At 37.3% G+C, this 15,843-nt stretch overlaps 1 protein-coding gene across 6 annotated transcripts in view; it reads right to left on the bottom strand.

Moving 5' to 3' along the window:
- Nucleotides 1-15,843, bottom strand: part of SRPK2 (SRSF protein kinase 2) — a 128,178-nt gene that overhangs the window by 98,324 nt on the left and 14,011 nt on the right. The window lies entirely within an intron of this gene.

Below are 15,843 nucleotides of genomic sequence, written 5' to 3' on the forward strand. Positions count from 1 at the left end.
CTAGTGTCTTCGTCTGAGCTACCAAGCTTCTTTTACCACAGACAGGGAAATTGCCTGTGTTGAGAGTTGAGCTCGTTACCTGGTTAATCTAACCCCAAACAGGCTGAATCCCCCAAGTGCCAGCATCTCCCCACCAGCAATAAAGAAGTTTACATAAGTATAACCAGACAGAATGTGGATGCCTACACTGAAGACAGCCACATGAGAGCAAGTGAATCCCACTTCTACTGCACAGATTCAGGTGGTTCTATCAATTCAGATAATCTTCACCCGTTTGGTTACCAACTTCTGCTGCCATTTAATGTGGGATTAAAATATCACTTTATCACTCATCTTTGTGTATTAATGACAGCAAATCACTTTCCTTCTATAAGGTATAAACAGAGAAAGAAGACTATGGTTTGGATGGTTTTTTAGTCTGTTGAACAGTCACTCAGCTGTTCAATTTTTTAAATTGCTGTCATTCATTGCAATCCACACAAAATAAAAGTTAGAACAGGTACTAATATACCTCCAGTAGTACAAAAATCCCCTTACACAGACACAAGTCATCAATCACATTAACATTTCATCTTGATTGAAAAAGGACATAACATGGATATGACAAAGTTTGAAAACAGGAAACACACAACTAACCAGGGAGAGTATCAGTGGAGAAAAAGTGGAGTGCTTTAAAAAGTTCATAGAAAATTGTAAGAATACACAGGCATGTTGGCTGAGAAAAATAATTTTTAAAAAGTAGACAGGGAAAAACAAATTTCTATTGTATTTCCTCCTTATATTTATGCAAAGAAACAAAAGAACTAATTTTTTTAAGTAATATGGCAAGATAGATGAGGAACTACACAACAGCACAGAGAAATTTAAATACTGATGGGAATGCACTCAGGCTGATAGAGTTAAATGGGATAAATCTAAGCAGATATATTTGTGGATTAAGAGACACATACAGGACTGTAAGAACATTTTCAGACACATAATGCCCCTAATCTCTATTTATATGAAACTCCTGGTTACCAAGCCAAATGTTTAAAGCCTGTGATGGGTAAAGGCCATTGTAGAATCATTATTTTTATTTACTGTCCTAGAAAATTTTAAATTTGAAGGGCAATAAATATATTGCTACTGTTGGCAGCACAAGAGAATTATCAGTGTAGCCATTGTGTTATTTCCAGAGCATGAGTGATCCAGCACAGGTATGGCCACAGTTCTGCAGGCAGGGCCAGGCTCTGAAAAATTCTGGATGCTGCCACAATTATAGGAACCATTATGGACCATTTTCAACTCAGTTGTGCTTTCTTTTTTTTCTTTTAAACTTTGAAGCTAATGCCACACTATCTGTTCACATACAACCACGTGAATTCCTGACAGAAGACAAAGTTTTAGACACACAGCAGGTTCAAGGAGCAGAATCCACATCAGAAAGACTGAATCATCTTGTAATAGGGCATATTTTAGCAAACATCAGTTGAAAAGTAGCTGAACAGAACAGTTAAACAGTAGAAAACTTAATCCTGTAACCATTCCATAAAATAAGGTTTCAACAAATCTACTAGCAGGCAGCAGAATGATAGAATAAAATTGAATCTTCCACAGTCCAAGTAACAGGCAAAAGAGAAATAGGTCAATCAACAAAGATCTCATCTTTTGCTGTGTGGCAAAATCTATCCCAGAGTGCTGACATATAGTGTTTTTTGTCCTGACTTACCACTTTTATAATAAATGTTTATATTAAAATAAATAACACAACATTTTAAAATATAAATATACAATTAGAATTCAAACCAGGAGTATGATCATTAAAGTGAAAATATTACCTTTCTTATAGCTAGCTTTTATTATTAAACCATGTCACAAAGTATAAATTATTTTATTCTGCCAATTAACCTGCAGTGTCAGACCAGTGAAATATCTTTAAAGAAGATAATGAGAGGCTGTCTAGCAATGGCACAGGTTGGCTCATGCCTGGCATGCTGCCATGCATACAGACTGGCACCACAGCAGCTAAAATTACCTCTCCATCACACTGCTGACAATAGCATGCACATACTGAGTGTCCAAGCAAGAATAACTGCATGAGATAATCAGAGTTTAAAAACAAACACACACAACATACAACCATACCCCAAGTACTTTCTGTGCATTTCAGGCACAGCACCCACAAGAATCAGTCAACTGGAGGATTATGGGGAGAGTTTCTTTCCTTCTACTTTTTTTTCCTTTTCTGTTTTTTTGGTTGGTTGGTTTTGGTTTTTTTAACTTCTCCTCTGAGATGGAGACATCAGTATTTTGCACCACAGCCTGAAAGAGCAGAGGGTTCACACAGGTGAAGTGAAGTCACTGCAAGTCATTTAAGTCATTACAGAACACCAGAAATGCCTAACTTGACCATTTGGGCATACTTGTAGAGGGCTGGTGTATGTGCAACTTGTGCAGAGCCTTTTTTTGTCTCCTCCCTCTTGCCCTTGGACAGACACAACAATCAAATATTCAAGACTGCTGCTAATTTCACAAATTTTGCCTTAATTCTTTCAAAGTTGAGAGCCAAGATTTGTCCCTCTTTGCCAGCCAAGGAGGTTTTGGCAAAGCTAAAACAGGCACAAGTATGAGACCGAAATTTAACCACACTTAGGGGGTAACTAGCAGAGATAAAATCCTGCATCATTAGCTGCTAACACATGACAAAGGCAAACGTGATCTGCATGTACTTACTCACATGTGGTGTCATGAACCACAATCCCAGTTTAAGCCCTCTGTCAGGCTTTTACTCATCTCTCCTTACTTCATTGAGAGTATGTAGTCTTGAATCACATCAAGGATTCCTTTTTTTTTGTCTTGTTCTTAAGACTATTTTTGTATACCAAATAGACTATCTCTATATATTTAAGCTGTGTGTTAACCTATTAAGATCTGCCCAGAGAGAATGTGCTCAGAGAACATGTTTTAAAATACTAGTCTCCTTTATACTGTTCATTTTCTCAAATAGCTTCATTATATGGTGGCATTGTTGTGACTGGCTCAAAAAGCAGCCACTTTCTACTAAAAATTAAAAGAATAAGTAAATTGTTATGTATGAATGAGGACAAGCATGGTGAATAGCTGTGTTTTCCATTTTTGAACACAAAGCTACGTATCCCACAGCTACTTGAAAATATTGCTCCAGATTAAGTCATATTCACTTCAGCTCACCTGACCCTGTGGGTCAGCCTGGTGTTTCCATGTTTGAAGAGCTCACAGCAGGTTTCACCACACCTTAACAATGCTGACACAAGAGCCATCTCAGTCTTGCTTTACCCATAGAACTAGACTGGCTCTCTAGAAAAGGAGGACATGTTCATCACTGACCTGAGTTCTGCCCTGTAAGACTCATTCTGACAAAGTATAATGAAAACATTCATTAGTTTGGCAGAGAGGAAAAGGGGTTGAAATCAATATTTTATTACAGCCCGTGTTTAAATCCCTCTAGTAATCCCTCTTCCTTTGCAGTTTGCTTTACTGTTTAAAAAAAACCCATTAGTCATCTTTTTCCTGCAGCATTCCTCAGGGCAGACTGATTATAATAGTGCCTTCTCTCTCTTTGTAAGCAAAATGCTGTGGAGGAGACTTGGCACTGATGGTGCTCTTGAAGCACTGCTTTCCTCTCACCTCAGAGACAGCTGTACTGCACACAGCTCCTCACAAAACCACAATCAGGACCAGTAAGTACCAGGATACATTTGTGATTTATTGACACAGCACTGTTAAGTTCATTTGAAATTCAAAATGCACATTTTTCCAGTGACTGTGCAGAGTGTCATCTGTCAGGGAGACCCCAGACATGTTTCCCTTTTGAGGACTATTGTACTGCCTTCCAGTTAAAATCACTTTCTTTTTCTTTGCACATTAGTGAGTACTTTCTGTACCTTCACAAAGAAATGCTAGGATAAGTGTGTTCCAAATATGTATCTACATTATGGTATTAAAGCCTTTTTGAGACACATTTTCATGCTAAGTCCTTATTTTTACCTTTTACAGCACTACAGCAGCCATGGAGCATTTTTGACAGACTTCAAAACTTACTAAAACTCCAGTTTTTCATATTCTAGCTCCAACACTGCCATCAGACACAATTCACAGCAAACACTGAGGATCCATCCCCTCTACACCAGCCAAAACATCTTACATAATAATGAAGTGTTCTTATACAGAGTTTACATTACATTACCCTCAGATAGGGTTAGAACACACTGTTCCATATAAAACATAGAGACAAAACTGCTTCCCTGATGGAGAGCTTATGGGCTAAGAACACAAGGAGTGTACCATGGGGGAAGAGAAGGCAAGCATGGCAAGATAAAAACATTCATAAGTGCGTCTGCACAAGTAACATTTATCATTAGAGTAATGCAATTGCCAACCAAATCCATCATCTCTCCTCAACTCCTCATGGCGGTGATGGCAAGAAATGGCTAAGGAGGTTGAAAAAGAGGAGTGCAGCAGCTACAAATGTTCGTGATGAAGGGTATTTATAGGACAGGAACACCACAGGAAGAAGAATGGAGCGTTTACAGGAGATAAGGAATGAGTGGGCAAGGTTTACAAGGCTGACAGATACGAAGAGACAGAAAATGCAATCAGATTTGCACATGAGGGAGGAACACAGTGGGCAAGTGCAGATAATAGGAAAAAAAATCATCTGGCTCAGTTTAGAGCAAATGCTGATGGAAGAAATTTTGAATGGATACTTCAGTCAAAATAAGAAATAGAATTCGTTGTGTGTGCTTCTTGGGAGGACTCAAAGGGATGATCCTGCAGTGACTGACTTGGTAGATATGGTATACATATTTCCTTTCTCACATAAATTTTTTTACCTGCTTGGGAAGCTGCCTTTTAGTATATAAATATATTTTACTGCTCCCAGCCTCAATCAAGATGCTCTTCTGCATTTTGTATTTTAAGTCACAGCACAATATCATGTACTTTTTTTGAGGGGTTTTTTGAGGGGTTGGGGTATTTCTTAATTCTTTTAAGAGCTTTCATGATTCCATACCAACTTCACATGGAATGAACCAGCAGTCTAACACAACTTCATCTGCAATATGTTATCTTTAGCAGCACAATGTTCTTTAACATATGGAATTAATGTTATGCAGAATTTGAAGAAGAGATTGGTAATAATCTTGCTGCAATGCCTCTGAGAGCAGGAATGGGAAAATACTATGAATTAAATGACTGTCTTCTAGAACCATGTACTTTAAAATACCTCCCTGTTGTTGGTTTCATGACTTCACTAGATAAAACTATACTGATTTCTAAAATAAACGTGTATTTCTTTACATCTCTACTGAATTCTGTATTCACTTACTTATATGTCTGAATAGTAGGATATGTCAGGATTATTTAACCTTTAAAAAACAGTGCATACATCTAACACTATGGATATCTGTTTTTTGCCTCTAAGTATGTAGCAATATAGAGAAACTGCTAACCATCATTTATATTCTAATGTTTTCTTGAATCACACATTTCTGTATCATGAACTGGGCAATTGCACAGTGCCACTGACTGCTAGTAATGATCAACCATGACACATGACCAGTCAACATTTCCTTTCTGCAGCTGAACCCAAAACACAAAAGATGCTAAATTACTCAACTAGTTCTCCAAAAGATAATCACAGCTTTCATTCCCAGATTCTCCAATAACTTCAGAGATCCAAGTAGCCTCCACCCACTCCAACCTTCACTCTGAATCTACTCTGAGAGGGTGCTAGGCATCATTTGAAGGACAAATTTGGTATGCAGAATTTCTAACTTTATGTGGCTTGCCAAATCATGCAGAAGAAAGGTTAACAACTTTATTTATCTTTAAAAACCCCAAAAAAACAAAGGTCATACACCTAATGCTTTTTTAGAAAGAAACACCAGCTAATAAATGAAGATCAAAACCTTTTTTGTCTGTTGATTGCTTTTCTTCTCATTCTTGATCAGAAAGTCCTGTTTTAAGTAAAATTCTGCTAATTAAATGTAATGATCTTATAGCATTATCACTGTCAAAACCACTACCTGCTCACTGAGAAGAGTCCCCAAAGACTTCAAATTGTAAGTCATCAACACAGGGATGAGTGTGTAATCATCAGGACAAACCAGTTCAAGGTCCTTGCTTTTCTACCTTCAAGACAATTGAGTAAAACAAGTTCAATGAGAACAGATCCAGAAGTGAGAAAAATAACACAGAATGAATTGACTCAAACCACTGAGTCTTCAGTGCAGCTGTCACACACATCAAAGCCTTAGGGACATCTGCAACATTTATGTTGAAAAGTTTATGTAGCTTCTGATGGCTTTATGTTTGCATGTGGTGTGCGTACAACTCTGAATCTCAGAAGGTCCCACCTCTTCAGTGAGGTCCTAACTGATCAGTGTATTTAATCTATATCCCATTAAAAATGAAGAAGGTAAGTAGAAAGGCAGAGATGTAACTTCTGAAACCTAGTGGGACAGGGCTTCACAGGATAATGCTTTAATATTTGTAGACCATCAATCGAAACAGGGAAGGCCATATTTAAGGGAATTCATTTTCAAGGCAATACTTCCTTCAATTACCCAAGAATAAATTGACTATTGTATATTTAACCATTACAGTCAAAGAATGCAATAATGTAGAAGTATTGTCATTCTCTTTGAATTAAATATCACAAGCAATCCCCAGATTGGGTTTGTGCTTGAGGTATTTTTTCCTATGGGAAGGACAAATCTCAAAATTCAGAACTACTGATACTGATGAGGGAGTTCATGAGTTACCCTGAGTGAGAAATGTCCAACAGGGCTTCAAGAGCCCTCAGCCCACAATTTCTTTCAAGAAGGCAGCACAAGAGAGATTCTAAAACCTATTAAGATGGCAATTTTAGAGAATGTGAAGTAATTTTCTCTGTTGGAGAGCTGGCATATACTGAGCTATCACAATGTTCAGTATTATTTACAGAAAACAATTACAGACCTTACCATTATCTGAAAGATAAGTTACTATATCAGGTTTAGACTTCTGCAAAATGAAATACAGGTTTAGGAAAAAAAAATGAAACAAAAAAATTACATCATTCTCCATGTTAGAGCAAAAACCATATATACAATATGACAGCTCAATGTGTCTCTGCAAGCCTGTGCATTGTGCTCTGGCAGGACCCTGCTTGCAGGTCCTGTATAAGTTCCTCTTCCTTATATCAGTGGCCTCTGTTCTGAAAGAGCATCAATGCCAGCAGGGAAATCCTTCAGACAAAACCTTTGAAGTAATGAGGTTCAAACCAAAATTTTTTCCCTTGCAAGGCAGACTAACAATCAAATACTGCTCCAAATTTAAACACCTTGAGAACATTTATAAGAATTGATCTTTTCCCTTTACTTACAGGCTATTATTAGTTAGTTATTTTCTTACCAAAGCACTGGAAAAGCTTCCTGTCTCCTATGATGTATTAGGGCTTCAAGTTTATAACTATACAGTTCATGCAAAAGTACTGCTATGTAGAAGAACTGACATCTTCAGTCATCTCTAACATAAGTATCAAGAGGTTGCACAATAAGCAAATTATTTTTAAAGCACATATGGTAAAAGATAAGTAAAAGCTTTGTCAATGCACGTGAACCTGACAAACAATTCCACTTTGGAAATTCTGTAGTAGACAGATCTATCACTTGAAGGCATAAAAAATAAAAAAATATTTGTTCTGTTTAAAACATCACAAGTGTTAAACCCACTCTCTCATTTTTGATCTGCGTTAGATCTTACAATTAATGCCTGCTTTGATGGAGAACCTGACTGTACAAATATTCTGAGTGCCTAAGACAGTATTTAACTTTCATTTGGTAATTTAATAACTGTAAATGAGATGCACATAAACAAAGAATTTGTTTGGAGAGCTCCATCAGCTGATGTCTGAAATGGGAATGAAAGGTCCCCTTTGTCTACCTAAAAGATGTTTTTCCAAGTGACCTCTGGCATGTCACTTAAATTGAAAGGAGGAGTCTGAAGCTTTCATGAATCTGAGGTTATATTCCTATGTGACCTTTGCTAAAGACTTGGAATTCACCCAGCATAAGTTATTCCAAAAAACATCAGTTTGTTAAATTTAGAATATCAAATGGGCTATAAGTAACATCAAAAATGAACAACATGTAGAGTCCAAAACAAAATTAAATGTAGGTCTCATGCAAAACAAAATTGTCTGGTTTACTGATGTCTTTCAAATAATGATTCAAGAACACTTGATTTGAATACTTCAAGTATTTTTAGCAAGTAGCTAAAAATCAGTACAAGACTGAGATTATAAATCTAATCATATTCATCTCCTTATATGGATTTATTAAATTACCAAAGGCCTTGATTTCAGTTCATCACTAGCAGCAGCACAATCATATAATGAAGCAAATTCAGACTGGCTCATGCTGGAATAATCCACATTGAGTTTGCACTTTAATTACTCATTTTTCAGCCTGCTATAAGCTACTGTAGGGTTTTCCTTTACAAGTTAGGGGTTTTTTTCTCCCGTCAGTGTCTAAATAAGTAGCTGAGTAGTCTTTGGGTTTTTATTTCCATGGAAGCCTCTACAAATATGAATAAATGCCCTAATGCCTGGCTTATAACGTCATTCCCCAAATTTGACCCAGAAAAACTTAATATGCCAATTTCTATGATTAATTTTTTTATTAAAAATTCCCAAGCAGCCACCTTAGTGATCTAATTTATTTAAAGTTAAATTAGCTTTCTCTCCCTGTTGTTCTGGCATTAAAATTAAGCTGTGTCCCACTGCAGTTTTGGTGTTTTAACCTGATATAGGTAACTAGCACTTGGATTGCTCTTCTCACACAACTGAATACAAAGCCTTCCAACTACCTCTGCCCACTCCATACCTCTCACCTCAGCACAAGTGCAAAATGCCACATCTAAGGCAGTTCCATCACCCTAATGGTATTGAAAAGCTAAGTAACACAGTATTAGCTTCACTCACACTAGTGATTTCTTTATGCATTCTTAAATAATACCACACAAGCTAAAGAGCAGCATAAAATTCCTAAGTATGGCTCTCTGAAATTCTAACACTGGGGCACCTCAACGTACATATTGCAGTCCTGAAACACCCCATCTTCAAAGTCATATCCACACCCCTGGTCACTGCAGTTTAGATATGCAGATAAATCTGTAGTCTAAAGCCAAAAATAAAGCAGTGTAGGAACACCTAATTCTTGCCTAAAGTTCAGGCTTAAAAGCACAATGATGACATTTCCATAAGCTTTGCTTTCTACAGCCATTCCACCACAGCCTGGCAGTGAGTCACAAATGCAGTCACAAATCACAAATCCCTGTTAGACACAAGTTCCAGGTTTGCAGAACACAAAAGCCATTTTCCAAAGCAGCACAGCATAATAATAATCTTCACAGCAGCACAGCTCCCTCTCCAGCACAACGTAAGTCCACAGCAGGACATGGAATAACAAGGTTATCCAGGAGTAGTTTTTCTTAATGACAATTCTGATTAGTATTTATGGTGATTTCGGGAAAAATTTAACCAACTACATAATTTAAGTAAGAGAGAAGTACCCTTTGCATCTTCCCTCCCACACTAATTTTCACATTTAGTAATATTTATTAAGATATATTTGGATTATATTCTTTAATTGTTAAAATATTGAGATTTTGAGTATGTTAACTACAAAAATTCAAAAGAGTGGGTAGAAATAACTTGCAAAAATAATTAATCACAAGTACACTATCATAAACAAATTACATAATTAACAGAACCTGATTGCCCATGATTTAAGCTTTTTTCCTCGCCACTGTCTTACTCCAGTCACTGCAAGCTTCTCCACTACCCTTGAAATACACCTTTCTGACACAGGACAGCAAAACTCCAATACCTGCCCAAAGCAGAAGTGTTCATCCAGCACTCCCTGCCCAGCAGGAAATTCCAATGCATTCTCATGGTTTGTCTTTGAGACCCAGATCTCCTGATCTGGTTTTAACACTAGTCTAGAGAAAGATCAGTCCTAGCCACTTGCAAACCTGTTAGGTCCCTGGAAGATTGTGAAACTCTCAACTTCCCTGGAATACCACCTGTACTTAGAAGTTACAAAAACATGTATTCTAGCATTCACACTCTTTTCAGTCTAGGACTGATTTATATGCACATCAAGGGATTTCTTAACATGCAAAGCTCATCTTAGCCCCTCAACATGCTAACAGGGAGATTTAGTTACATTAGGTGATGCACTTTAAAGCAAATTAAAATAATGTCTTAAATCTACCACAGCATGAAGAAGAGAAACCTCTTTTTACCTCACAGACTATTTTAGACAAAAGCATAAGCCAATGCCCTCTTGGCACTAAAATCCACCAAAGCAAAATGTAATTTTTACACTGAAGAATGAAAAGAAAAGTTTTGTTCAAAGAAAACCTCACTGTAGAAGAGGGCAGCACTCACAGAAAATCTGAGCAGGACAATAGGAGGGATATTTCACCCATCTCAAAGTAGCACACTACTTAAGTTGCTCATTCTTCAAGTGAAAAAAATCAGGCTGTGTAATATATCTCAATAGTTACAAAGCCAGTTGCATTTTTATTACGTAGTCCCCATGCTCCTAGCAACAAACTACAAAATATCTAATTCTAAGAAACACTCTAAATAGTGCATTTTTGACTGATTTTATCAGTCATGCCATACAAACAGAACGTGGAAAGAAGTAAACCCAAGCACGCAGCTGACTAATGCCCAGTATTCTGCTTGCTGCCACAGAACTGCCAAACCTTTCTGGAAAGATTTGGAAAAAAAATTTTAAAAATATTTAAAATACACAAAAGGGTACTAAAAGACGCAGCTTTTTTTTCCTATGGTTGTGGAACTGACTTCCTTTTACTATTTGCATTTGTGTTTATATTCAAATTGTTCATAAGCACACAGATAATCAGCTGTTTAGCCAGCTAAAACTTCAATTGTGTCATGTAAACAGGACTTATAAAGAGCTGTGTGAATGATATGTCAAACTTCATTCATGCTTGACAGAGCAGACACCTTTCACTGCAGGAGAAATGAAATCAACATGTAGTTTTTAAACAGGTAATTACTTGGACACAAATGGAAACAAAGCTTAATATAATGGGAACACAATAGATTCTATAGCATGTAACTCGGTTGACTTTCCAGACAAGATCTTGGACCTAGGCTACTTGGACAATTTTGCCTGAGACAACATAAACATATAGGAGAAAACTCAATACAAAAGAAACACTATTTTAGTTTGTATTCAGGATTCAACTAAATGAGCCCTGTAGCCAAACTGCATTGCATTTGCTCTTCTTTTACAAAGTAAAAAACAAGTAAGGAAAATAATTCTACTACACACAAATAAATGTTTTTGTATTGCAGCTACCAAAACAGATCCACTTTGCTGAATCCATTTTTCAAAAGCATGCAGTACTGAATAGGAATGAAAATCCACAAAGGCAGCAGATGGATTCAGATGATTTTGGAGCAAAAGCCACTGCCATCTTCCAAAATCTTTCAGATCACCACCAAAACTCATTGTCAACTTTGTGTTTATTGTAGTTCTGCAAAATCACAGCAAGTCATTTTCCCCTGCCTGTCATATCACAATTAAGGGGCCACTGAAAAACAGACAAACCACAAACACTTTTTATTTCAGGGTCTACAAAAACACACATACTGGCAGCAGCTCCTGAGCACAAATCATAAGGGACAGGAAGAATCGCTGAACTACTTTACACACTTCTGGTGATTTTAAAGAAACAACAGATCAGTTAGCCTGGGTGCTGAGCGTTCAACCTGTGCTGCTTTCCAGGAGCCACATGTGGCCCAGGGCAGAAGCAGCTGCAGTCCCTGCTCCCCAGGGCTGTACTGCCGCCAGACACAACACCAGGCACTGCTCTGCTGGGTCACCGGCAGGCACAAACCAAGGGCACACCTACAGAATTTACTCTGTCTTCAAGAAGCAGAAGGGAAAATAACAAAACTGTTATTTGCATAGGGAAAAAAAAAAAAAAAACATTAAAAGCATGTGAAATCTGTAAACTTTAAAGTGGAAAGCACAGCAAAAAAAAAAAAAAAAAGTTAAAATTGCCTTAAATGAAGGGAATTAAAGCCAGCATTTGCAGCATGCGAGGCAGACATGAAAACAGACATCCCACAAAGCATCCCACTTTCTGATCTGTCTTAGACAAAAGCACAGGGCTGTCTACAGAGCACCAGTCCTGATGGGATACTTGCTGAGGCAAGTAGTTCCAGCAGTCCATCTCTTGGCTTTTGCTATGTTTTTGGATATTTTAAATTATCTGAGGATTCTTGTTTCCAAAGGAAAAAAACTCTCCCAGACATAAATGTGATCAGGGACCAGCTTAGTGATTAATCCAGCTGAAATTAGTCAAAGACAATTCAGCTTTTACAAGAACAAAGGCAATCAGTACTCACTCTTAATAGGATTAATCAGTAGGAAAAAAATACTCAAATGAAATACAATTCAAATATTAGGAAAAAAATTCACAATAAAGAAAGCCTGATGGCACTGAAGTCCAAGGAATGTTCAGGTTGTGTCATGGATGTCCTTGTCCCTATAGAACCAGGAGCTGCCTCAAGAGGCAAGGGAGCAACACTAAGGTAGAAAATCACAGAAAAGTATTAGAAAACTATTAAAGGGAGACTTTTTTGAAAAGACTCAGATATGGTAAGCCTGTGGTAACACAGACACCAGACCATCACAGAAAGCAAAGCACTCAGAACAACGATGCCAGGAGGGCATGGACACACTGTGCAAAGTACATGCCACACCTGGAAGAAAAACTGTTAAGCAGCAATGACATAACATTATTTTTGGATGAAATAAACCCTGAGAAAAAGGACAGCTAAGAGAATTCCAAGTGTTTCTTCGTGGTAGAAGAAATACCATCAGGATTCAAAACTGACACAATGACAGAAAATACACTTTAATACATAACACAGGCAAGTTTCTGCCTTGCATTAACACAGGCCACCTCAAACATAACCAAGGTACTTCACCTACAGAAACATGCAATGATGAATTACCAGGAAGAGGAATAACAGCAAGAAAGTCAGCATTGGATTCTGGATCAGAGTCTAAAAACCTTTAACAGCATTTGCCAACTCATTCTGCCTGCTAAGTGAATTTTAGCATTTACACTCCCTGCTCAGTTATCCCAGACAATATCAATGTGGCTTTACTGATCCCTATGCCTATAGCCATGAAGCACTTTCACACAGCCTCTAACAGTATACTGCATAAATTATAAATTATTAAACTTAATAAAAACCTTAATAGCAGCAGACTCTACAGGCATAGGTCTTACCACAATACAAAGTTTTGGAAATACTTTTCTTTTATCCCAGTAGTGTTTAAATGTCTACTGTAACAGAGTAAGATTAAACCACCCACTCTTACAGAGGCAGTGCATGCAAAGAACCATGTTAGAGCAACAATACCACCATGTACAATGTAATTACCTACCTCAAAAAGTAAATGGAAAAGAAAACTGAATTAAACCTGTAAAAAAACTTAACCAAACAAAAAATAAAAATCCTTAATGGCACAATCCTTAATTGCCTAGACCTCATATACTACACATAGCAACTTATGAGAACACCACCCCTGAATGTAGGAAGCACCACTCACAACCTCTCTGAACAAACAGCCCAGTCTGATCTATGACAGTTTACTGGGCACAAAGATCATCAAATCAAGAATCTTCAATACCACTTGAAAAGCAGCACTTGAAGGGAATGCTTGTGCTGTATCAACCGCACCAGAAATAGATCAGGAGAAATTGCATGACATAAGGACTGAGAAACAGTCACTGCAAAACCCTAATAGACAGCAGACAAAAAGAAGAAAGGCAAAATATAAATCACTCCAAGATAAATTAGTTCCTCTAGCACCTGCCTGATTAAATGATTATAAGTCCTAACAAAATAAAGGCTAAGTATTAAAGCAATGACAGCATTACCTGCTCAGAACTACCCAAGGGCCACAGCAGAGTTACTGACATGCCCATTACTGACAGGACAAAGCATTGGAAACAAACCCCAAAAAGGTAAAACACCCAGGAATAAAGCCTAACAAGAGCACAGCATACTACACAGATGTTTCAAAAATGCACGTGGAGAGGTGCAGGCAGGATGGAGCAGCAGACAGGGGCTCCAGTAAAACCACACTGAAGCAGAAATGTCACTGTTACCACATGCCAGCAATTTCATTATATGTATTCCCAAAGTAATAACCCAAACAGGAGCTTGAGCAGGAACACCAGCAAAAGCATCTTCAATCACCATGCTGAAAAAAGACATACATATCTAAATAAAAGGAGCAGACACCTCAGATAAGACAAGCCCTGTGACATGGGAAATGGTTTCTGTATGGCTTAGCTGAGCAAGTCTCTTCTCTCTCACATACACACCCAGCCTGTATGCTGTACAGGGGCACCCACACCAGAGAAGATAAAATCAGCACACCCATTAGTAAGTGTCTGCTTGTAAGAGACAATTACATATTTCATTATTTCACCCACAGCCATAAGTAAATTCATATTGATTTTAAATCGAGTAGTTTGAAATGTTTCGTGTTCACATCAATAAAGATTTGTTTCTCAAGTAACGTTGATACAACCCAACTTATTCTAACTGGTAGGTTAAAACAAGCTTCATCAAGAAGTGGTATGATAATAGTTCACCTTTGCAAATGTCTAACAGGTATTGCAGAAACACAAAAAAGAGAAAACCACATTTCCTCTCTATCCAAGCAAATACACCCAGCTGTCCTCAGTCACCAATCACCCACACGAAGTGCTTTGGAAGAACATTTCCTCTCTACATCAAGAAAATTTTGCATACAACAAGTTGTAATGTTTTCACTTCAATCAAACCTACTCCTTAGTGCCCCATTTTAGATGACAACTTGAACTGCATGTATTGGAAATTTTTTAATTGATATTGCCACCTAGCGGCCTGTTTCAACAATATTAAATAATCATAAAAGCCAGCAGGAGAACATCAACATCTACAAGAATTTTCCCAAGACCCATCAAATATAGTTTTTCATCAGTATAGAAAAATCTGATTCTGCTTTCCACCCAAAACAAAGGAAATCCTAAATGACTACATACAGAATTAAGCCTAAGGTAGTACATACTCCCCAAAATAAAATTATTTCTATGGCCAGAATAAAACAGCATCATAAAATCATTTGGTTTGTGTTACGCAATAATGCAATATTAAAAAACTTTCCAAGCACATAATTCCAGAGAAGTACCACTATGAAAATCTATGTATAAAGTTTACTTTTTTCACTTTCTTGAGCACAAAATAGAGAAAAGGAACATATTTCCCATCTCTTTGGTCCTCAGTTTAATGTAGGTCTGCTGTTGTGTTTCATGTCAAGATGATCTGAATAGACTAAATACAGAAATTAAAATGCAGAACAAGTCCTAATATAAAAGAAAACAATTTTCAAAACAATTCTGCTGGCAAGTGCATCTTAGTTCATGTGGGGTGTTTGCAGGGGTCCCAGGGCGAGGGAAGAGATGAGAATCTTGACTTCATTTTCAGAAGGCTGATTATTTTATGATATCTATTATAGTAAAAGAAAATTATATATTATAACTGTACTAAAAGAATAAAAGAAAGGATTTCATCAGAAGGCTAGCCAGAAAAAGAAAGGAATGAGAATAAAATCCTGTGACTGACCAGAGAGTCAAGACAGCTGGACTGTGATTGGCCAGTAATTAAAAACAACCACATGAGACCAATCAAAGATGCACCTGTTGCATTCCACAGCAGCAGATAATTATTGT

The sequence above is a fragment of the Ammospiza nelsoni genome, chromosome 5 (genome assembly GCF_027579445.1).
Source record: "Ammospiza nelsoni isolate bAmmNel1 chromosome 5, bAmmNel1.pri, whole genome shotgun sequence".
In the NCBI taxonomy this organism is placed as follows: Eukaryota; Metazoa; Chordata; class Aves; order Passeriformes; family Passerellidae; genus Ammospiza; species Ammospiza nelsoni.